Source organism: Macaca nemestrina, unplaced genomic scaffold, assembly GCF_043159975.1.
Source record: "Macaca nemestrina isolate mMacNem1 unplaced genomic scaffold, mMacNem.hap1 Scaffold_44, whole genome shotgun sequence".
In the NCBI taxonomy this organism is placed as follows: Eukaryota; Metazoa; Chordata; class Mammalia; order Primates; family Cercopithecidae; genus Macaca; species Macaca nemestrina.
Window position 1 is genome coordinate 916,498 of NW_027257673.1, and position 21,582 is coordinate 938,079.

The 21,582-nt window shown below is 48.7% G+C and overlaps 1 protein-coding gene and 1 pseudogene across 2 annotated transcripts in view; one reads left to right on the top strand and one right to left on the bottom strand.

Annotated features, from left to right (window-relative positions):
- Positions 1-3,072: 3,072 nt before the first annotated feature.
- LOC139361351 (centromere protein I-like) overlaps positions 3,073-21,582 on the bottom strand; it is a 59,720-nt gene continuing 41,210 nt past the window's right edge. The window contains exon 7 of one of the 2 annotated variants that reach the window (XR_011618916.1): positions 3,073-4,402. The gene's annotated coding sequence lies outside the window, so the exon portion shown is untranslated. The remainder of the gene's footprint in view (positions 4,403-21,582) is intronic. The other variant, XR_011618920.1, reaches the window with a different exon arrangement.
- On the top strand, positions 12,118-14,633 carry LOC139361338 (sphingomyelin phosphodiesterase 4-like; annotated as a pseudogene).

The window sequence follows — 21,582 nt, forward strand, 5'->3', positions numbered from 1 at the left end:
GAGGAGAGAGTAATGATGGGATATTGTTTAATGGGTACAGAGTTTCAGTTTCAGAAATTAAAAAGGAAAAAGCTCTAGAGATGATGGATGGTGGTGATGATTGTACAATCAGGTGACTGTATTTAGTGACATTGAACTATGCACTTAAAAATGGTTAAAATGGCAAATTTTATGTTACGTATATTTTGCCACAATAAAAATTAAAACCTTTTTTAAAATTAAAAGCTTTACAATAATTAATTAAAATAAACGTAATTAAATCTATTTTAAAATTAAAGCTAAAATGAATTCTCCCTCAATCCCAATAACTATGTGCCAAAGGTGCTATTTCTGCTCTGATCTTTCCACCTACTGTCAATATCCATGTGTGACTGTTTGGTTAGTTCATAAAATAAACTTGAATGAACATTAAATTTTTCTAATTCTGTTACTCTATCCACCAGCTACATTCTACATCTTACAACTTGCAGACCACACCTGATACAGATGAATCACTTTTCTGCTCCCTCTCTCAATTTTCTCTAGTATCTGTGACTTATATACCACCTCCTGCTGCTCTAGGTCCAATCTCTGTGCAGTTGGCTGTCTTGGTATTGGTAACTCTTGACCTGGGTAAGCAAGAAACCCAATGAAATTGATATTTTCTCTTTGAAGGTGACCCTGGAATAGGAGAATCTTTGGGTGGTCCAGCCATGTCCATTCGTTCCTATTAACAATTTTAAATATTTTCTGGCTTAGGACTTTAAAAAAGGAGAATTTTATTTAATTTTTTATTTTTATTTTATTTATTTATTTGAGATGGAGTCTTGCTCTGTCACCCAGGCTGCAGTGCAGTTGTGCAATCTTGGCTCACTGCAACCTCCTCCTCCCTGGTTCAAGCAATTCTCCTGTCTCAGCCTCCAAAGTATCTGGGATTACAGGTGCGTGCCACCACGCCTGGCTAATTTTTTGTATTTTTAGTAGAGACGGGATTTCACCGTGTTAGCCAGGATGGTCTCGACCTCCTGACCTCATGATCCGCTTGCCTCGGCCTCCCAAAGTGCTGGGATTACAGGTGTGAGCCACCACACCCGGCCTAAAGAAAGAGAATTTTATTAATTTATCAGCTGAATCAGCATTTACAGGGGCTTATGAAGCATTTGCCATTGTTTGGGGTTGCAGTGAGGAAAATGTGAAACACTTGATGAAAATCTTTCATGAAACCTGGTCTCTGTCCAACAGCTTGGCTATGTGAGAATAGCTTTTATAACACGACAACTCTAAAAATAAAACCATTTTCAAGTTAAAGCTGTCCTTCCAGGTGCTGTTTCAACCTTATCCCAAGAACTGAGGTGTCATTCAGTAAAAGACAACTTTAGGCTTCTCAACAATAAGGCTAAGTACTTGTTTTATGTTTTCTGATGATGAATTTATTTCTTGTCTTTGAGTTTACAATGACAGCTATAAAAGTGGTTGTCAATAATATTGCTATAATTTCTAATAGAATGAGTGTTCTGTGTATGTGTTAGAGCTATGATATTTTTAATAATACCAGAATGTATTTTGTACTCTATGATGATGATATTAGTGAACTGTATTCTCAGCAGTATTTTGCAATGCTTCAGACTATTAATACACCTCTCTGTGTTTTTGGCTGGATGCTGTGGCTCACGCCTGTAATCCCAGCACTTTCAGAGGCTGAGACAAGTGGATCACTCAAGCTCAGGAGGAGTTCGAGACCAGTACGGGCAATATTGCGAAGGCCTCTCTCTACTAAAAATACAAAAATTAGCTGGGCGTGGTGGCGGGCACCTGTAATCCCAGCTACTTGGGAGGCTGAGGCAGGAGAATCGTTTGAACCTAGGAGGCGGAGGTTGCAGTGATGGAGATAACACCATTGCAGCCTGGGCAACAAGAGGGAAATTCTATCTCAAAGGAAAAAAAAAAAAAGAAAAAAAAGTAAATCGTAAGATCAGGCACAGTGGCTCATGCCTGTAATCCTAGCACTTAGGGAGGCTGAGGTGAGAGGATCACCTGAGGTCGGGAAGTGGAGACCAGCCTGACCAACATGGAGAAACCCCATCTCTACTAAAAATACAAAATTAGCCGGGTGTGGTGATGCATGTCTGTAATTCCAGCTACTCAGGAGACTGAGGTAGGAGAATCTCAAACCAGGGAGATGGAGGTTGTGGTGAGCTGAGATTGTGCCTTTGCACTCCAGCCTGGGCAACAAGAGCGAAACTATGTATCAAAATAAAAATAAAAATAAAAATAAAAGAGTGAATAGTATTCTCGTGTGTGTGTGTGTGTGTGTGTGTGTGTGTGTGTATATATCACATTTTCTTTATCCATTCACCCAATGCTGGCCTCCTAGGTTGCTTCCATACCTTAGCTATTATGAAGAATGCTGCAGTGAATACGGTAGTGCAGTTATCTCTTCTGTATGCTGATTTCAATTCCTTTAGCTATATACCCACAGGTAGGATTGCTGGAACATACAGTAGTTCTATTCTGTTTCTCTGATGAATCTCCATATTATTTTCCATAATGCCTACATTAATTTACAATAGGAAATGTTACTTTTGATGCTGTTGGGAATTAACTGATTTATTCAATAAATTGTGTAAGGTACATTGACTAATAGTGTGTAGGAGTGAAGTTGTATTTACTGAATTCTGTTTTGACATATAGTCAAAACAGACTGAATAATTAAATCTAAAAATGATCTGGAGAAAACCTTGGTTTTTGTTTTGGTTTTTGCTTTTGTTTATTGAGATGGCATCTCACTCGTTGCCCAGGCTTGAGTGCAGTGGCACGGTCTCGACTCACTGCAACCTCTGTCTCCCGGGTTCAAATGACTCTCCTGCCTCAACCTCCCAAGTAGCTGGGATTACAGGTGCATGCCACCACACCTAACTAATCGTATATATTTTAAAATATTAACTTAGGAATAGATTTTTCTAAGCTAAACAGAAGAGAAATGCTAAGGAAATAGTGAGATTTGACTTGATAATTATGTGTCTCAATGAATCAGCCAAATAAAAAAACGGAAACAGGCCAGGGGCAGTAGTGCATGCCTGTCATTTCAGCACTTTGTGAGACCAAGATGGGCAGATCGCTTGAGTCCAGGAGTTTGAGACCAGCCTGAAGAACACATCAAAACCCCATCTCTAAAAAAAAAATACAAAAATTAGCCAGGCATGGTGGCTCTAACCTGTAGTCCCCGCTACTTGGGAGGCTGAGGCAGGAGGATCACCTGAGCCTGGAGATGTCGAGGCTGCAGTGACATGTGATCATGCCACTGCACTTCCAGCCTAGATGACAGAGTGAGACCCTGGCCCAAAGAAACTAAACTAAAATGAAATGAAAACAAATACAAGATAAAAATTGTTTGACTTATTTTAACACATAGTATGATGAACACACATAGTTTGTCAATCAAACTCATGGTCATTAGTCTAAAGGAAATAGAAATGACTATAAATTCAAAACCATTTACATTAGAAATACAAATCATCATCAGTTTATCAGACTCACAATTACTTGACCTTTTAAGAATTCATCCTGCTCTCCATAATGAATAAGAAAATATTGATAACTCTTTTTCCCTTAACTTAGCCCTTTGTGCTCCTGAATCTCTGAATTTGTGTTCACATCTTAATTTTTTGTAATTATTTTCTGTAGCATTTTCTCTTCAGTTGAAACATCTCCTATATTCTCTCTACACTTTTGCACAAATGACCCAATTTTTTGTAAGCATCATTGATGAGTTCCATCTGTGTAATGATAGTTTAATGATAAATTATCAATGTGGTTTCCCTCCTGTCTTGATCATTATCCAAGTGACTCTTCTTGGTTTAGCAACAGGCCAGGAGGTATCTATGACATTTTGTTCAGGTTAAACAGTAAGAAGAAAACAAAATCTGCATTCTTTTTTTCATATTTTAAACACAAGTCAACAAATAATTTGAAAGGACCCATGATTAGACAGTGAGGATTTTATGCTCCCTCAAGAGTAATTGAGATTGTTTAATTATATGGAAGAATGAGCATATCTCAAAGGGAAGCAAGAAAACATAATATTTAGATGACAGAATCATTAAGAAATGGCTTTGCACCCTGGCTACACCACTGTACACAGGAAATATCAGGGTGCAGTGGTGCATGCCTGTAATCCCAGCACTTCGGGAGGCTGAGGCGGGTGGATCACCAGGTCAGGAGTTCAAGACCAGTCTGATGAACATGGTGAAACCCCATCTCTACTAAATACAAAAAATTAGCCAGGTGTGGTGGTGCATGCCTGCAATCCCAGCTACTTGTAAGGCTGCGGCAGGAGAATCACTTGAACCCATGAGGCAAATGTTGCAGTGAGATGAGGTCATGCCGTTGTACTTCAGCCCGGGCAACAAGAGCAAAACTCTGTCTAAAAAAAAAAAAAAAAAAAAAAAAAGTTACTGCCCCACAAACCTTTTACATAGGATGACGAAGGATTCCAGAGCCCATGCAACCTCTAGGGGCTCCTACCCCTGCCACACCACACATATATCTTGCCTGTTACAGAGAAGAAAATGCCCAGTAAATTAATATCACAATCATTGGCACATACCCACCAAAAGACTCAAATTAAAATTTTGACAAAATTAAGTGTCAACAAGAATGCGAAGATTTGGGAATTATCAGACCTTGGAAGACTGTCGCTTGGTGTGTTAACACTGGGATAAAACCAATAATACCAAGTAAAACTGAAAGTATGTTTATCCTGTGACCTATGGTTTCATCTATTGCTTTATAGTGTACATAAATACACACTAATGGTAGCCAAATAGAAATACAAAAGTGTTCACAACAGCATCACTTGTAACTGACAAAAATGAATACGACCCACATGTCCATCAACAATGAAGGGATACACACTAGTGTACTGTATTTTTTAATATATATTTTTTGAGACAGAGTCTCGCTTAGTCTCCCAGGTTGGAGTGCAGTGGCGTGATCTCAGCTGACTGCAATCTCTGCCTCCCGAGTTCAAGTATTTCTCCTATCTTAGCCTCCTGAGTAGCTGGGATTACAGGTGCACGCTGCCACTTCTGGCAAAGTTTTGTATTTTTAGTGGAGACGTGGTTTCACCATGTTGGTGAGGCTGGTCTGAAACTCCTGACCTCAGGTGATCCACCTGCCTTGGCCTCCCAAAGTACTGGGATTACAGGTGTGAACCACTTCGCCTAGCTTTTTTTTTTTTTTTTTTTTTTTTTTTGAGACTGAGTCTCACTCTGTTGCCCAGGCTGGAGTAGAGGGCACAATCTGGGTTCACTACAACTTCCACCTCCCAGGTTCAAGTGATAATCCTGCCTCAGTCTCCCAAGTACCTGGGATTACAGGTACACATCACCACACCTAATTTTTTTTTTTTTTTAAGACAGAGTCTTGCTTTGTCACCCATGTTGGAGTGCAGTGGCCTAATCTCAGCTCATTGCAACCTCCACCTCGCGGGTTCAAGGGATTCTCCTGCCTCAGCCTCCTGAGTAGCTGGGACTACAGGTGCATGCTGCCACGCCTGGCTAATTTTTGTATTTTTAGTAGAGGTGGGGTTTCTCCATGTTGGCTAGGCTGGCCTGGAACTCCTGATATCAAGTGATCTGCTTGCCTCGGCCTCCCAAAGTGCTGGGATTATAGGTGTCAGCCACCGTGCCTGGCTGGTGGTATACTGTTCTAATAGAATGCAGACACAATGCTAAGTGTGAATCTTAAAAACTTAATATTGAGTAAAAGAAGGCAGCTGCAGCAGGATACAGACTATTACTCCAATTATGTAAAAGAACCACCAGGCAAAATCAGACTTTAGGCATATTAAAAATATGTAATAAGGACACTGAGGTCAGGAGTTCAACACCAGCCTGGCCAACATGCAAAACCCCGTCTCTACTAAAAATACAACAATTATCCAGGAGTGGTGGCAGGTAGCCCGTGCCTGTAATCCCAGCTACACAGGAGACTGAGGCTGCAGTGAGCCAAGATCACATCATTGCACTCCAGCCTGGGTGAAACAGCGAGGCTCCATCTCAAAAAAAAAAAAAAAAAAAAAAAAAAAAAAAGAGAGAGCGAGAGAAAAGAAAAGAAAGAAAATACATAATAAAATTACAAAGAGAAGCAAGGAGAAGATGGCAGATATCCACCGCTGGAAGTGGTGGGTCAGGCCTGTAATTTCAGCACTTCGGGAGGCCAAGACGGGAGGATCATGAGGTCAGGAGTTCAAATTCAGCCTGGCTAGCATGGTGAAACCCCAAGTCTAAAAACAAAAAGAAAAGAAAACACTTTGGCCAGGAGTGGGGGCTCACACCTCTACTTCCAGCACTTTGGAAGGTGGAGGCAGGAGGATTGCTTGAGCCCAGGAGTCCAAGGACAGCCTACAGTCTGAGTGACATAGTGAGACACTATCTCCATAAAAAAAGAAAAGGCCAGGAGGTGGACGTGGCAGTGAGCTGAGATCTCGCCATTGCACTCCAGCCTGGGCAACAGGCCGAGACTCCATCTCCCAAAAAAAAAAAATAAGATAAAGAAAATAATTTATGAAAGTAGGCACAACATTTAAAGTGAGCTACTGAATGGGGCGTGAGAGAGAAAAGGTTACTTACCATTTTTATACCTATTGAATTGTATAACCTATGTAAGCATTACAAATTTAAATGTGCAATAATGCAGATAACTGAAATGTGGGTATGCTTTGATGAGGACTTTGCATTTCCCATTTGCTCAAATTCCTCATGATTCTAGATGCAAATGAATAGAAATGCAAAATGTAAGGAGACACAGGACTTCTGATAGCCCTTTCTTCTTTCCACGTTTTGTGTCTCTGCCTGTAGTTTACCTTATGAGTCCATATGGCTAATGAGCAAAATATTTTTCTGATGGGTACCTGTGAACAAGCATTACCAAGTTAAAGATATTTCTGAATCTTGCACATCTTATTCACAGGGAAGCCTACTCATGCATAATAAAGCAGAGATGAATGCAAAAGGTTGCCACATAGATAATCAATTTCTAGTGAGCAATAATTAGAGGTAATGTAAAATGAGACAATTACTGCTTTTCATCATATCTTGAAAGAACTCCTACAGTCAATGATTTTGAAAAAAAAAATCTAAGTTCACTCTTTTATTTTCTATAATGAGAAGATATTATCCAGTAAAAGTTCAAGAGTCAAATCTGAAGGCAGCTTATCTGACCTGGCCACATGGTCTTACCACTTATTAAACATAGCTTTCTACACACTAACCTCTCCAGACCTCGGATCTTCAACTCTCTACAATGGAAGCCTAGTAGTATTTACCTCTAGAACTGCAGCTGAGCATTTTAGGAAAGGAACAAATACACACATGATATAGTCAGATTGTGAACCCAGCATAGCCCAGAATACAAAAATTTCTCAGTAAGAGAGATCCTCAAGAGAAAAATGAGATGTAGCCTATCTCAGTGGTCTTTCATGTGGCAAATGAAAAGTGAAAGTCCATAATGAGAAAGACATGGGCAGCCAGGGACACCATCCATTCAATGTAGATTCTGCAGACTAGCCTGGTTTGGGTGGGGATGTGGCTGTGAGGCAGAAGGCGGTGCGGGGCCCTGGCTGGCCACTGCAGGTGTCACAAGCTCTCTGGCGTTGGAGGCCCTGTGCTTGGCCTTGGTTTGAAGAGCTAGAGTCATCAGACCTCTGCAGTGGTCACGTTCACCCCCGCTCTGCAGGCTTTGGCACTTCGGAAGATACAGAGGCCTGGGACCTCTGGGTGGTGTGGTTTCTGCCTTTTTCAGAAGTATCTGTCACCCAGCCTGGAGGTGCTGTGACCCACAGCCTGCATGTGAGGCAGTGGGGTGGGAAGAACCTGGGGCTTGACCCTATAGCCCACAGAGGCTGTCAGTACTTAGCCCAGCTGGGGCACGCCAGCCTTCACCTGGGGAGCCCTGGCCATTCATACACACCTCCAGGGGCAAATGAGAGTACGTGGTAACCTCATAGGACTGGGACTGCACAGGCAGAAATGACAAGTGCATTGATGGATCTGAGGTCAGTGAAGCGGAGTTCAGACCTGTAGGGGACTTCAGGGATGGCAGAATTAACCAGTCTGTGAGAGCTGGAGATGAGCTGTGCTCGCAGCCCCGGGTCTGTCCCGTTCACCTGGGAAGGAGCACACCAGTGAATGAGAATTTGAGCACAAGATGAGAAAACGGGTTGGCCCCCAAGTGCCGGCGGGCTGGGATGGTGGCCACAGCACACAGGGACACCCCCATTATGCAGGAACCACTGCAAAGGGAAGGACCTGAGGGTTTGGGCCAGGGAGAGAGAGGAGTGTCTAGGAAGCTGGTGGCAAACCCCATGGCGGGAAGGGTGACCAGCAAGGCCCAGGCAGGTTTGCTGAGGTGCTGTGAGGCTCAGCCCAGTGGGAAATGGTGGGGCTTTGGGGACACATCCTTAAGAACCAACCAAGTGTGACTGTGGCCAGGGACTCCATGGAGAACATGGCCCAGGACAGATGCAGAGCTGAGGGAGTTTAGCTCTGCAAACCTGTAAGAAAATAGCCTGAGAGAGTTCCACCTGATTGCCAGGGGCAGAGGCAGGCTCAGGGGCAGACAGTGAGCCCGCCAGACCCTTTGGAAGGACCAGGTGAGGTAAGGCAAGTGCGCCAGCAAGGTAAGGCAAGTTTCTAGTTCCCACGTGGAGGCTGTCCCCTCCCCTGAGCTGCAGGGACAATGTCGAGATTCAGGATCCCAGTCCAGGATCAGAGGGAGGGCCAGGGCTGAAACTGGAGAAGGACCCCGGTCTAACTTCCTACCCAGCTGGTGCCCTTGTAGTCGGGCGGTGTAGGTACAGCTATTATATTCCATGTTTTTCTCCTTTTTATTATTCTTTTTCCTTTTAGAGGGGTCTCCCTCTGTCGCCCAGGCTAGAGTGCAGTGACACATCTTGGCTTATTGCAACCTCCACCTCCTGGGTTCAAGCAGTTCTCCCGCTTCAACCTCTTGAGTATCTGAGAGTACATGCGCATGCCACCACACCAGGCTAATTTTTGTATTTTTAGTAGAGACAGGTTTTCAACCTTTTTTGGCCAGGCTGGTCTCAAACTCCTGACCTCAAGTGATCTGCCTGCCTCAGCCTCCCAAAGTGCTGGGGGTTACCGGCGTGAACCACCGTGCCCAGCTCTTCCTTCCAAAACAACGTAAATTTGTTGCCCAAAGACTTGAAGATACAGATAACTAGAAGTAAACAGTCTGGCACATGGCTCATGCCTGTAATTCCAGTGCTTTGGGAGGCTGACGCAGGCAGATTGCTTGAGCTCAGGAGTTTGAGGCCAGTCTGGGCAACAACGGCAAGACCTGTCTCTACAAAAAAAAAATACAAAAATTATCCGGGTGTGGTGGTGTGTGCCTGTGTTCCCAGCTACTCCAGAGGCTGAAGTGCAAGGATCCCTTGAGACCAGGAGGCAGAGGCTATGATGAGCCAAGATCACACCACCGCCCTCCAGCCTGGGTGACAGACCTTGTCTCAAAAAGGAAAATGCCTCCCACCCCATAGCTCCATCCTCAGACTCAGCCACTGATCTGTGGGGCGCCACCTGGACCCGTGGGGATGTTTTCCTGACAGGGAGACTTGAGTGGATGGTGATGTGGGCAGTGTCCCTTGTGGGGTCTGCATCATCCCAGGATACACCCAGAAGCCGCGCCCTGCACCAGCCTCAGCAGCACAGATGTGTTGAGGCCCAAAGGGCTGGGGGACAAACGTGGAGAGGTGAGCATGTCCACTCAGACTCACAATCCTGCCCTTAGTACCCCATTCCCCTGCTCTCATCCACTGGATGCTCCCACCTGCCCTTACAATACTGAGCAACCAGAAGTCCATGGCCAGCAAAAAGGCTTTCCTCTCAGCTTCGCTCTCCAGGACCCTGCTTATAGGTTGCAAATCAAAAGTTTGGCCTACATGCTTGACTGTGCTCCTCTGAGGGTTTTCCTGACCACAAATCCATCGGCAACGGAGTGATGCCCAGGGCTGGACTGAGCCTTTGTCTGGCTGTGTCCAGGAAGAGTAGGAGGTGGAAAGAATTTGGGAGATAAGCGAAGCCACTGGGTTATTTTTGAACAAGGTCTTCCTATGTCGCCCAGGCTGGAGTGCAGTGGCACGATCCTGGCTCACTGCAGTCGTGAACTCCTCAGTTCAAGTGATCCTCTCACCCTAGCCTCCTGAGTCACTAGGACTACAGGTGTGCACCACCACACCCAGCTCACTTTTAACAATTTGTTGCAGAGACAAGGTATCCCTGTATTATCCAGGCTAATTTCAAACTGCGGGCCTTGGTGATCTTCCTGCCTTGGCCTCCCAAAGTGCTGGAATTAAACCTCTGAGGCACCGTGCCTGGGTTCCTTGTGCTTTCTGTACACATTCGGGAGGCCGGTGGGAGACCCTGGATCCAGAGATTGGGGATGATGCTGGCCTTCTCCTACCCTGAGGATCAAGCAGTGCACAAGGGCACAGCCTGGAAACCTGTGGCCTGTATCACCCACTGCGGGTGCACAGCGGTGTAGAAGCAGGGCTAGGAGATCCCCTGCAGATGTGTGTCTTAGTGAGCCCTCTGCAGGGTGGGCTGTGTGGGTGTTGGGCCAAGTACTTCCCTATCACAAGCTGGTTGTAGTTCAGACCAAGCAGTACCAGGCACGTCCACTGCATGCCAGGCACAGTGGTACCCCAGAGGGTGGTCCCACTCTTGGCCCGGCTCATGCCCTCCGTGGGGAAGCAAAGCCACCAGCCTGGGGCGGGATGTGGTCAGACCTGGAGAATGAATGCTGTGGATCAGCAGCCCTTCCCAACCCTGACCCTTCCTCCTCCACCTAGCAGTGGTTCAGGCCCACTGAGGAGCACTGCTGGTGTGCCTGCTGCTGAAGCACCTGCGTGCTTTCGGAAACAGCCTGAAGCCAGAGCACACCTCACCCACTCCCATGCCACCAGGTCCCTGGAGGAGTTCAAATGGTGGGTGGCCCCTGTGGTTTCCCGCCACTGCCATCTCCCCTGCCTTCCCCTCCTCAGCTATTGCCCACAAGGATCTCACCCCAGGGCATAGGGAACAGGGTAAGTCCCTTCCTGTTCACAGAGCACTTGAGGCCTCTGGAGAGCTAGGCAGATGCCTTATCACCCTGACCAGCGCCCGGGCTCCCAGAGCCTCTCTCCCCGGACTGGCCAGAGGCCTCATCATGCTGCCATCTCTAGCTCCTCCCTACCCCTATCAGAAGAGCTGGTGTGGCTGACTCCAGGCCCACCAAAGTGGGCTGTTTGTGTAGCACTGAGATGAGGAGCACGCGGGAGCTGCACTGGCTCAGCTGCCTGTGTGCTGTGTCTCCTTGGGATGTTCACTGGCCTCTCTGAATCTTGGTTTCTTCCTCTGAGAAACAGGGGCTGAAGCCAACTCTGATCTCCTGGAGATCCCCAGCGCTCTCTCCTGTCAGAGCTGACCCTCATTGATGGGAGCTCTGGGCTCATCTGTGAGCAAGGCCTCCTTACCGGGCAAGCAGCAGGTGACCCTATTTCCTGCAAGGCCCCGTCCCAAGGTTTGTCCAGCAGAAACTTGACCTTTTTGTGCAGCACTGCTTTGGCCACTGGCCCCTGGACACATTGTTCAGAACTGTGAGTGTTGCCCCGTTACACATCTGTGTTCTCTGTGTACCCCAATGAGAAGCGATCCCCTGTGGCAAATGAGAACAAGTATAGAGAAGGTGGAGGAGGAGGTGGAGAAGAGGGTGGAGAAGAGGGGGCTGTTGGAAGGCCACATGGTTCCGTTTTAATTTCCAAAGCAAACCCTCAGGTACAGGAAAGCCCTGCCCTGTCCCAGCTTTCTGGTGCCAGGCAGGTTCCTACCTTTACCTGTCCGGGGAGCACTGAGCCTTTTGGGCTGGTAAAAGCCCACCCATGGCCCTGGCTTCTAAACGGCCAGCAACAGAGCCAAACCTCACAGGGCTGTGCACATCTCTCCTGCACCCTCTGGGGGATGTAAGAAGAGCCAGCCCCACCCAGCTGCTAGCTGGGACACCGACTCCAAGCCACTAGAGGATTTGGCCCCCAGCCACCGGACCCTCAGCTCACACCCGCTCCCACAGGTCCTGGAGATGTGGCCGACCTACCTGCAGCCATGGCACCATGCTCCCTGACAAGCAGGTTCTGGGCAGTGACAGTCCCACTGACTCCCAGTGTGTGTTGGAAAAATAAGCCTCAGCCCCGCTCCTCACAGTCATGCCACTGGCTCCTGGGGATGGATGTTGCTCCTGTGGGTCAGGAAACGAAGCCAGCAGCCTATCCTGGGGTCAGCCTGGTCCTGGCCCCAGTGGCCTCCTCTGGTCTTCTCCCAGGCCTTCCCTAGTGGAGCACAGACCAGCCCTTCCTAGACTCAACCTTATCAGGCCCTAAAACTGCTTTCTCAGGGAAGCAGTGCACCGGTGACCCATCCTACCCTGTCCCTTCCCCCTTCTGGTCCAGATAAACGTTCAGCAACACCCAAACTATCCCTTGACCCTCACCGGCACAGAGCGCAGAGCAATGGCTGTCTTCCTCTCATCCCCTGGTTGATCCTCATGGCAGACCTCCAGGCTAACGTGGCACCTGGCGTGCCCACTGACCTCTTCCCTTCTTGCCCAAGCCCTTCCCCTTTGGATCCTTCCGGGGATCGTCCCTTGGCCCCCACATGCTCTGAGCCAGCCTCTGCCATGGCAGCCTCAGTCCTCTTGGAAAAGGGCCTCAGCCTTGCTAACAATGCAGTGTCCTCAGAGGGCCTGGGTGTCACCTGCCTCTGGCCTGCCCTCCATGCCCACCCACAGCCCTCTGAGTTATCATCTATGACATCTTATCACCTTGGCCAGAGAGTCTGGAAGCACAGGGATGAGCAATGGTCTTAGGGGCATGGAGTGGTGCAACCCCTGCCTCCAGCGAGAGGGCTGATCCCAAATTGCCACTTCAGTCCCCAGGGCACCCTTTGTCCAGGAGAATCTGCTGATGTACACAAAGCCGTTCCTGGTCTTCCTGAATGCGAACTGTGCAGAGACTTGGTCAGCCCCATACATGCACTCATGATGTTGTGAGTAGTCAAAGTCTTTGCCCAGCCCAACTTGGCTGAGATAATCCAGGTAAGTCCTCAGCCTGGGCCAGTCTGGCAGACCCTGACCCAGTCAGACCAGGCCAGGACCTTAGCTGGTGGGTGGCAGGTCTACAGAAGGGAACCAAGTGCTCAAAGTGGGCCCCAGCAAAGGGTGTTGTGGAGACTCCTGGGAAAATCTGCAAAGTGAAGTGTGAGACTGGCTGGATCCCTGCCTGCCCTGCAGCTACCAGGCACTGAGCGAGGGACTGCAGGTGTGCCCATAGAGGGCAGCTGCACAGTCCAAGCTGCAGCCTCACTTTCTCCCTGATGACTCATGGCAGCTGCCTCAGCTCATGGTGAGCCAAGTCACTGCTGTGTGTTCATGCTGACTGGATTGGACACTGGCTTCTGTCACTCCTCCTGGTATTTGCCACCTGCAAACACTGCTGGAAGCTCTGTGAGCCACCAGCTACCCCACCCACCCTCCCAATGTCAGCCACCTACTGCATGGGAAACGCTATGAGCCAGGGCCTCAGGAGAACACCCCTGAGTCATGGCTCCCCAGACGCCTCGGGGGAAACCCAGAATTTTGCAAGCAGCAGCCGGGTACTCTGTGCCCCTGGAAGTGGGCACCAGGTTCGTCTCCTGCCTTCCAGGTGACTAGCTGTTCCTGGAGCCAGAGCTTGTCACCTCTCCACCACCAGCACTGACTCTTCACGGCCCCCACGTTCACCAGCAGTTTCCTGTCACTGTGGCTGCCAGAAATCACTGATGCGTCCTTCAAGGTGAAGAGCCACGTCTACAGTCTGGAGGGCCAGGACAGTCAGTACACTCTGATGTTTGTGCCAGAGGCCCACATCCTGTTGAGTGGTCACCACTGACCATCCTCAGGAACCCTGGAGCCATGGGGCTGAACAGACCCCGCGGAGTGCTGTGTTCTGGTGGGAAAGGTCAAGGCTGGGCTTAGAGTTCAGGCTATGTCTCCTTACCCCCTTTCAGTAAAGTCTGATTTTTCCTAACAAAGGCAGTGTTGTTTGGAAAATTTAACATTCAGAAGATCATCCTTTAGTCTTTAAAAGTCCCCTGGCAGAAGCTGCTCCTCCTGGCACTCAGCACTTTGGCTGTGCATTGGTCTTGGGGCCCCAGCCGGCCTGCCTGGGTGGTAGCACAGGCCAATCTGTCAGTGACCTGCCTGCACCTCCCTCACAGGCCCTGCACCTTGCTCAGCATATCATGCAGGCCAAGCACATGGTCAAGCCCATCTTGGACCAGTGTGGAGAGCGCCCTACAGCTGCTCCTTCCTGTCGTGACTGGGCTTTGGCCCCATGAACCCCAACGGCTCTTATCCAGCCAACGACCTAGACAAGATAGGCCAGGATGGTGTCCAGCAGACAGACGAGTACCTGGAGGCAGCCCTGGAGTACCTGCAACAGCTATTTCTGGTATGAACTATGGGGACTGCCCCACCCACAGCCATCAGGGTCCCCTTCCTCAAAGGATTCGCTCCTCCTCAGCCTGTTGTCAGCCAAGTGCCAGTCCCAGGCCCCACTCAGAGGGAGCCAGTGTTGTGGGAGGCAGAGCCCCACCCCATCGCCTTGTTGGCACTGTTACAGGCCTGTGGGGTGAAGATCGCTCCCCTCCCTTCACCTTGATGCTCAGAGCAGAGGCGCTTCTCTCTGGCAACTCAGTGAAGTGCAGCCCACACACTTCACACTCGCCTCGGGCACCACCTAGGATGAGAATGAAAAGCAGTACCTCCTCGACTGCATCACAAGTGAGGATGGACTCATTCTCCCAGACCTGGGTCAGTACCAGCTGAGAGGTTCCTGTCCCAGAGGTGTATGGGCTGGGCCCTGACCTGTCCCCAGCTCCCTCCTCCCCTGTAGCAGAGGCAGCTCCGCTCCTCTCAGTTGTGTGCGAGCTGTGTTTTCTGACCTGTCCCTGTAGCCTGGGTTTCGAAATCATCAATGTGCTGTCAAGGTTTGAAATTTTAGTACCAGGGGAACCCAGAGCTGCAGTCCATCTTAGGCTACGAGATTGCCAGCTTCGTCTGTATGCTCTTCTGGTGGTTATCTGCCGTCAACTGCAATGACTGGGCAGAACGAGCCTGGCTTCTTCAGAGGATTCTGGATGCTCCTGCCCAGGGTGCAGTCCCAGGGTGGCCTGTGGGGGTGGGGTGCTGTTGTCCTGAGGCGCATCAGTTTGCAGGCCAGATGTTGGGGGACTCTGCATTCCTGGGATGACTTCCTCAGCAAGTTTCTACCATCTCACCAGCCTGTGCTGGCCAGCAGGCACCTGGTAAGCCCCATGGGTAGAGATTGGCCGCCAGCCACTCCCATGACCCCAGGTTCAGCCTGCACCTCCTGGGTAGCTACTGGATGATGCTCTGGCTGCTGCTGGCCTTCTTTGAGGCCTGTTTTGAATTGGGCCCTCCCTGGCACTGCTCCTTGCCCTGGGCTATGTTCTCTATGCCTCAGACATGAGGCTGCTGAGTGGGGAAGCTGCAGCAGCCCTGATGGTATTGGCCGCTGTGTTCAGAGCAGGCTGGGGGTACTTGCCACACAGCCCAGCCCTTGGGCTTGGGAGGTGATGGGAGCACACCCTCCAGTGACGCTGCAGCCGCATCTATGAAAGCCCACCACACTTCAGCAGTGTGAAGTTCTCACCTGCCAGCTGTGGAATGTCAACATCCAACAGGCCCAAGAGGTGAGGCCCTGGGTGGTGGGGGTGGCTGTGCCGCCTGGCGCTGCTGCTGGCCCCACCATGCTGATGTCCCCATCTTTCAGCTGCAGTACCTCAAGTCTGAGTAATATTAGTACTGGGGGACCCAAAGCTGCAGCCCAAGGGAAAAGTGCCAGAGGCCCCGGGTGGCCCCCAAAGGAGGCTGGATCTAGCTCTTCTAGGTGAATGCCCAGTCACCCCTTCCCCATCCCTGGGGCCTGTTTGAGGCCCGTTGCTGACTCTTCCTTCACCCAGGGACCAAAAAGCCATTCAGTTCCCCAAGGTCTCCACCAAGAGCCTTTCCAAGAAACGGTAAGTCCCATGGGTGTGGGAACAGCAGGGCAACCCTGCCACGTGGGCCCCAGGAAGGGAGTGGTGGAGGGGTAGCAGCACAGCAGCAGAGGCGGCCATGGCCTCACTGGGTCCCAGTGAGAGTCATGCAGGCCCTACTCCCAGCACGCTCCACTCCTGGGGACACTCAAGGTGACAGTCTCTCTACCCACCCCCAGCCTGCTTCTGAGCCCCATGCCTGTGGCAGCACGTGCCATTCTGCCCGCGCTGAAGCAGACCCTGAAGAACAACTTTGCCAAGTGGCAGAAGAGGCTGCAGGCTCTGCAGAACTGGCACCTGTACTGCTTGGTGCTTTGAGATGCCTGCATCTGTGCCCGCAGCTGGTCAGTGCCAGGCACACCTACCTGCAGCTGGAGACTGGCTCTCTATAGAATTTCCTGATAATTCCACTACTTTTAAACCCAGCTAAATTCCAAGACAGATGACACTCAAGATGACAAAAGTACTTGATCTCCAAACTGACAAAACTGTTTACGTTCTAATATTTTGCTATTTGCTATTCACACAAAAAGAATATGATGAAGTATCACTCTACCTATTGAAAACTGAAAATAAAGCTTGTTTCTTTCCAAGTCACGTGTGTGCCTTGTTCCTCACCGGCTATCAGGCATTTCTTCCCAGTCCCTGGCCCCTAGCCCAGCCCCTGCTGCTTCAGGGACCTTCCTGGGCAGCCAAGGACTCTTGCTCATCCTGGGACCTGGCAACTGCCCTGGAAGAGAGGCATTGGCAGAGCCGCACACACCTCCCTGGAGGCGGGAGAGCCTCCCAGTCCCCTAGGCTGGGCTGGAGTTGCCTTCCAAACACAAGATCACTCTGGGTCTCCTGCCCAGAATGTGTGCTCCTGGGGGCAAGACACTGTCCTCTTGCCCTGACATAGCAGCCCTGACAGGCGGTCCGGCCAGGCTCACCTTTCTCCTCAGAGGGCAATCTTTAGAGTGCTGTGGCTACAGCCACACCAACCCTCCCACCACAACACAGCTGTGTTCATGGTCTCAGAGTAGCCAGCTCAGTACCATCCTCACCCGGCAGCACAGTCCTCCCAGGCCCACGGTCCCACTTTCTTGGCATTAATCTCAGCCTCTTCCTGCTTCAGGGAGCAGGAACTTTGCCAGGAAGCTGGAGAATGAACCAGGACAGTATGTGAGACAAGGATAACTGAGGTCTGGGCTGACCAGGGCCAGACTGGACAGTGCCAGCTCCAAGGCTGACAGCATTCAGACGACAGCAGGCCCAGGTTCATGGAGAAGTGTACACAGTGACAGCTACTGATGAACACAAACAATTGTAACAATCACAAATGGGGTAGTGCACAGAAAGGGGGGACCTCTCATCAGCAGAGGGCTGCAGTACCTCAAGTACCTCCGGTGCCCAGAGTGTCGGGCAGCACAGGGAGGCACTCACTGCCTGGCCCTGCCAGCCACCAGGCCCACTCTTGATGGGTGGTGCAGTGCAAGGTGTTTTGAGGACACGGGTCCTGAAGACCTTGCTCTTCATCCCTTTACAGCGGGGACATGGTCGCCATGTGAGCAGCACAGGTGTGCCTGCAGCAGGATCCCTGATGCCACTGACCCCCGGGTGCCCTGCAGTGCTCAACAGGAATGCCACGAGGGCTGAGGCCCAGCTGGTGATGGTAAGCCAGCAGTGCCCACAAGCCAGCCCTTCCTCTGAGGGGCAGCCTTTGTGTTATGGACTTGGGCTTCCCCGGGGAAGTGCCCCACTTGCCTAAAGCAGCTCTGCCTGGACTCAGAACTGTGACGAGAAAATCACATGCATGTTTCAAGGGTTTCCTATGCCCTGTGTTGTCTTACAAAAATGAGTAGGAGTGTGTTGCCCACACACAAGATGCTCTAACACCACCGAGTGCACCCTCACACAGTTGAGATGAACCTGGACCGTGGACAGGCCGAGTGGCCCAAGGATCTGGCTCCCTGGAGAAAGTTACATGGACAGCCTTCTCTAAGAACCTGGCCAATGCCTCCCAGACAGCCTGCTCCACTGCCTCTGTTCCAGTTCCGTCCAAGCGTGGGATTTCATTAAGCAGGAACTAGGCAGCCCCAGTAGTGCCCTCTACCCAAGGAAATCACGCTGTCCTGACCTGGCCATCAAGCAGACAGACCTGTCATCCATCACCTTTACTGGTTCCATTAAAATACATATTAATAAGTTGGCTGATACACAGTTCACCAACTTAAAGCATGACATTCGTTGGTTTTTGGTACTACATTCAGAATTGTGCAGCACTATCAAAATCCATCTTAGAACATTTTCTCTTTTTTTCTTTTTTCTTTTTCTTTCTTTTTTTTTTTGAGATGGAGTCTCATCTCGCTCTGTAGCCCAGGCTGGAATGCAGTGGCATGATCTCAGCTCACTGCAACTTCCACCTCCCAGGTTCAAGCGATTCTCCTGCCTCAGCCTCCTGAGTAGCTGGGACTACAGATGTGCACCACGGCTCCTAATTTTTGAATTTTTAGTGGAGGCAGGGTTTCACTACGTTGGCCAGGCTGGTCTCAAACTCCTGACCTCAAGGGATCCACCTGCCCAGGCCTCCCAAAGTGCCGGGATGACAGACGTGAGCCACTATGTACAGTCCCATTTTACAACATTTTCATCACGCCAAATGAAAACTCCATTTTCCCCACAGCATCTTTGGCCCTTGACAATCACTCATCAACTTTCTACCTGAAGTAGGCTAAATAACAGTACTTAGAGAGATCAGGTCCTATTCCTTGAAACCTGTAAATGTTACCTCATTTGGGAAAAGGGTCTTTGCAAGTGTGGTGAAGTTAAAGATCTTGAGACAGAGTGTTATACAGGTGGACCCTAAGCGCAATTGCCACATAAGAGGGAGGCAGAAATTCGCACACACACAGGAGAAGGCGATGTGAAGATGGAATAAAGAAAGAATCTACTCTGTGATGCTGGCCTTGAAAGACTGGAGTGATACAGCCACAAGGCAAGGAGTACCAGCAGTGACCAGAAGCTGAAAGATGTGAGAAACAGGTTCCTCTACTATAGCCTCCCTGCTGCCACTGTGATTTTTGCCCATGGTACTGACTTTGAGAACTTCTGGTCTTCAGAATTGTGAGAGATTAAATTTCTGTTCTTTTAAGTCATCAAGTTTGTAGGAACTTGTTAGAGCACTCACAGGAAACATATGCATTTTTTTCCCACCAGGAGTGGGGTGCCTAAAAATGTGGCAGTGGCTTTAAAATTGGATAATAAAGCAGCGATGGTAGAATTGTGAGAAATCATGATAGAAAAGGCCTAGGCTGCCTTGAAGAGGCTGTTGGTAGACATGTGGATGTTAAAGACTCGGTCACCCATACTCTGCCTTAAAGGAATTGAGGAACTTAATAGAAAGCCTGTGTGTTATTTTCAAGAATACATACTGTCATAAACAGAATGTTGGTAAACACATGAACATTAAAGGTGATTCTAAGGGCACAGAGGAAACAAGGAACATGTTACAGGAAACTAGAGCAAAGATTTTCTTTGCTATAGAATAGCAAAAATTTAGTTGGATTGTGTCCTACAGCTGTGTGGAAGGCAGAATCATAAGCAATGAGCTTGCATATTTAGCTGAGCAGACTTGCAATCAAAGCACTCAAGACTCAGCTTTGTTTCTTTTTCCCACTTATAGTAAGTGCAAGAGGCAAGAGATAAATTGAGGTAATGTAACGAATTTAAAAGTACAATGAAATAGATAAACTGAGGGAAGAACTCTTATGCCAAAAAGAACCTAGACTTGATGATTTGGGAAATTCTCAGGCTATTCACATTGGAAAAAACCAAAATGCTAAAACTAGGAGATCCAGTTAGGAAAGCGTGTTCTGTAGAGAATGCCAATGGTGTGACATGCCTTGCAAATTTTCCTAGTGCCAAAGATATTAAACATGGGACTCATGAATCCCCTCAATCATCTCACAGAAGTGAGGCAAAGAGACTAAATTATCTAGGAAAGATCGGTGGAGAAACCTCATCTAACGCCATGAATTCCATCATATACGCAGAAATTCTACAAGGATTTTAGAATGTTCTATGAGACGAAACACTGCCATCTTGGACTAGAAAGTTTACAGACTAGACAAAATCACAGAAAGTTTAGAGACTAGACAAAACCAAAGAACTCCCAAAATTTAGAGGCAGAAAATAGGCTGATAAAACTACTCAACCTCAAACACGTGCTACTCTTTAAGGAAAGATGACCATGAGAGCAGAGTCATGGGGCTCAGAGGCCAAAGCCATGGACCCAGAGATAGGAGTCTCCAACTTTATGGTATCTTGTTATGGCAGCCATGGGAAACTGAAACAGTATTATAGAGAGTATCCACCTTTGGCTTTTTTTTTTTTTTTGATGGAGTCTTGCTCTATTGCCCAGGCTGGAGTACAGTGGTGCAATCTCGGCTCACTGCAACCTTCGCCTTCTGAGTTCCAGTGGTTCTTTTGCCTCAACCTCCTGAGTAGCTGGGACGACTGCTGTGCGCCACTATGCCCGGCTGATTTTTGTATTTTTAGTAGAGATGGGGTTTCACCATATCGGCCAGTCTGGTCTCAAACTCCTGACCTCATCATCTGCCTGCCTTGGCCTCCCAAAGTGCTGGGATTACAGGTGTGAGCCACTGTGCCTGGCCTCTTTGGAAATTTTATAAAAACGCAACATGGTCTTTTGTGACTGCTTCATTTATGTAATGCTTTAAAGCTTCATCCATGTTGCAGCATGTGTCAATCAGACATTCCTTTGTGTGGCCATATGATATTCCATTATGTGGAAATTCGACACACTGTTCATCCAACAGCTAGTAGACATTTGGATTGTTTCCACTTTGTGCTATTAGGAATGATGTTATGATGTACAACAGTCTGTGTATGTTTTTGTGTGGACATGGTTTCTTTCCTCTTGAGTATATACCTAAGAGTAGAAAACGTCTGGGTCATACAGTAACTCTACATTTAATTTCTTGAAGAATTGTCATACTGTCTTCCACAGCAGCTGTACCATTTCACATTCTCTCCAGCAATGTATGAGAATTCCAGTTTCTCTGCTAAGTGTGGTGGTTCACACATGTACTCCCAACACTTTGGGAGGCTGAGATGGGTGGATCACCTGAGGTCAAGAGTTCAAGACCAGCCTCGCAAACACGATGAGCCCCCATCCCGGTCTCTAGGAAAAATACGAAATTAGCTAGGTGGTGTGTGCCTGTAGTCCTAGCTACTCGGGAGGCTGAGGCAGGAGAATCACTTGAAGCTGGGAGGTGGAGGCTGCAGTAAGCCAACATTATGCCACTGCACTCCAGCCTGGGTGACAGAGAGGGGCTCCATCACAAGAAAAAAGAGAATTCCAATTTCTCTACATCTTTGTCAATATTGTCTACCTTTTTTTAAATCACAGCCATTACAATAGGTACGAAGTGGCATCTCATTGTGGTTATTT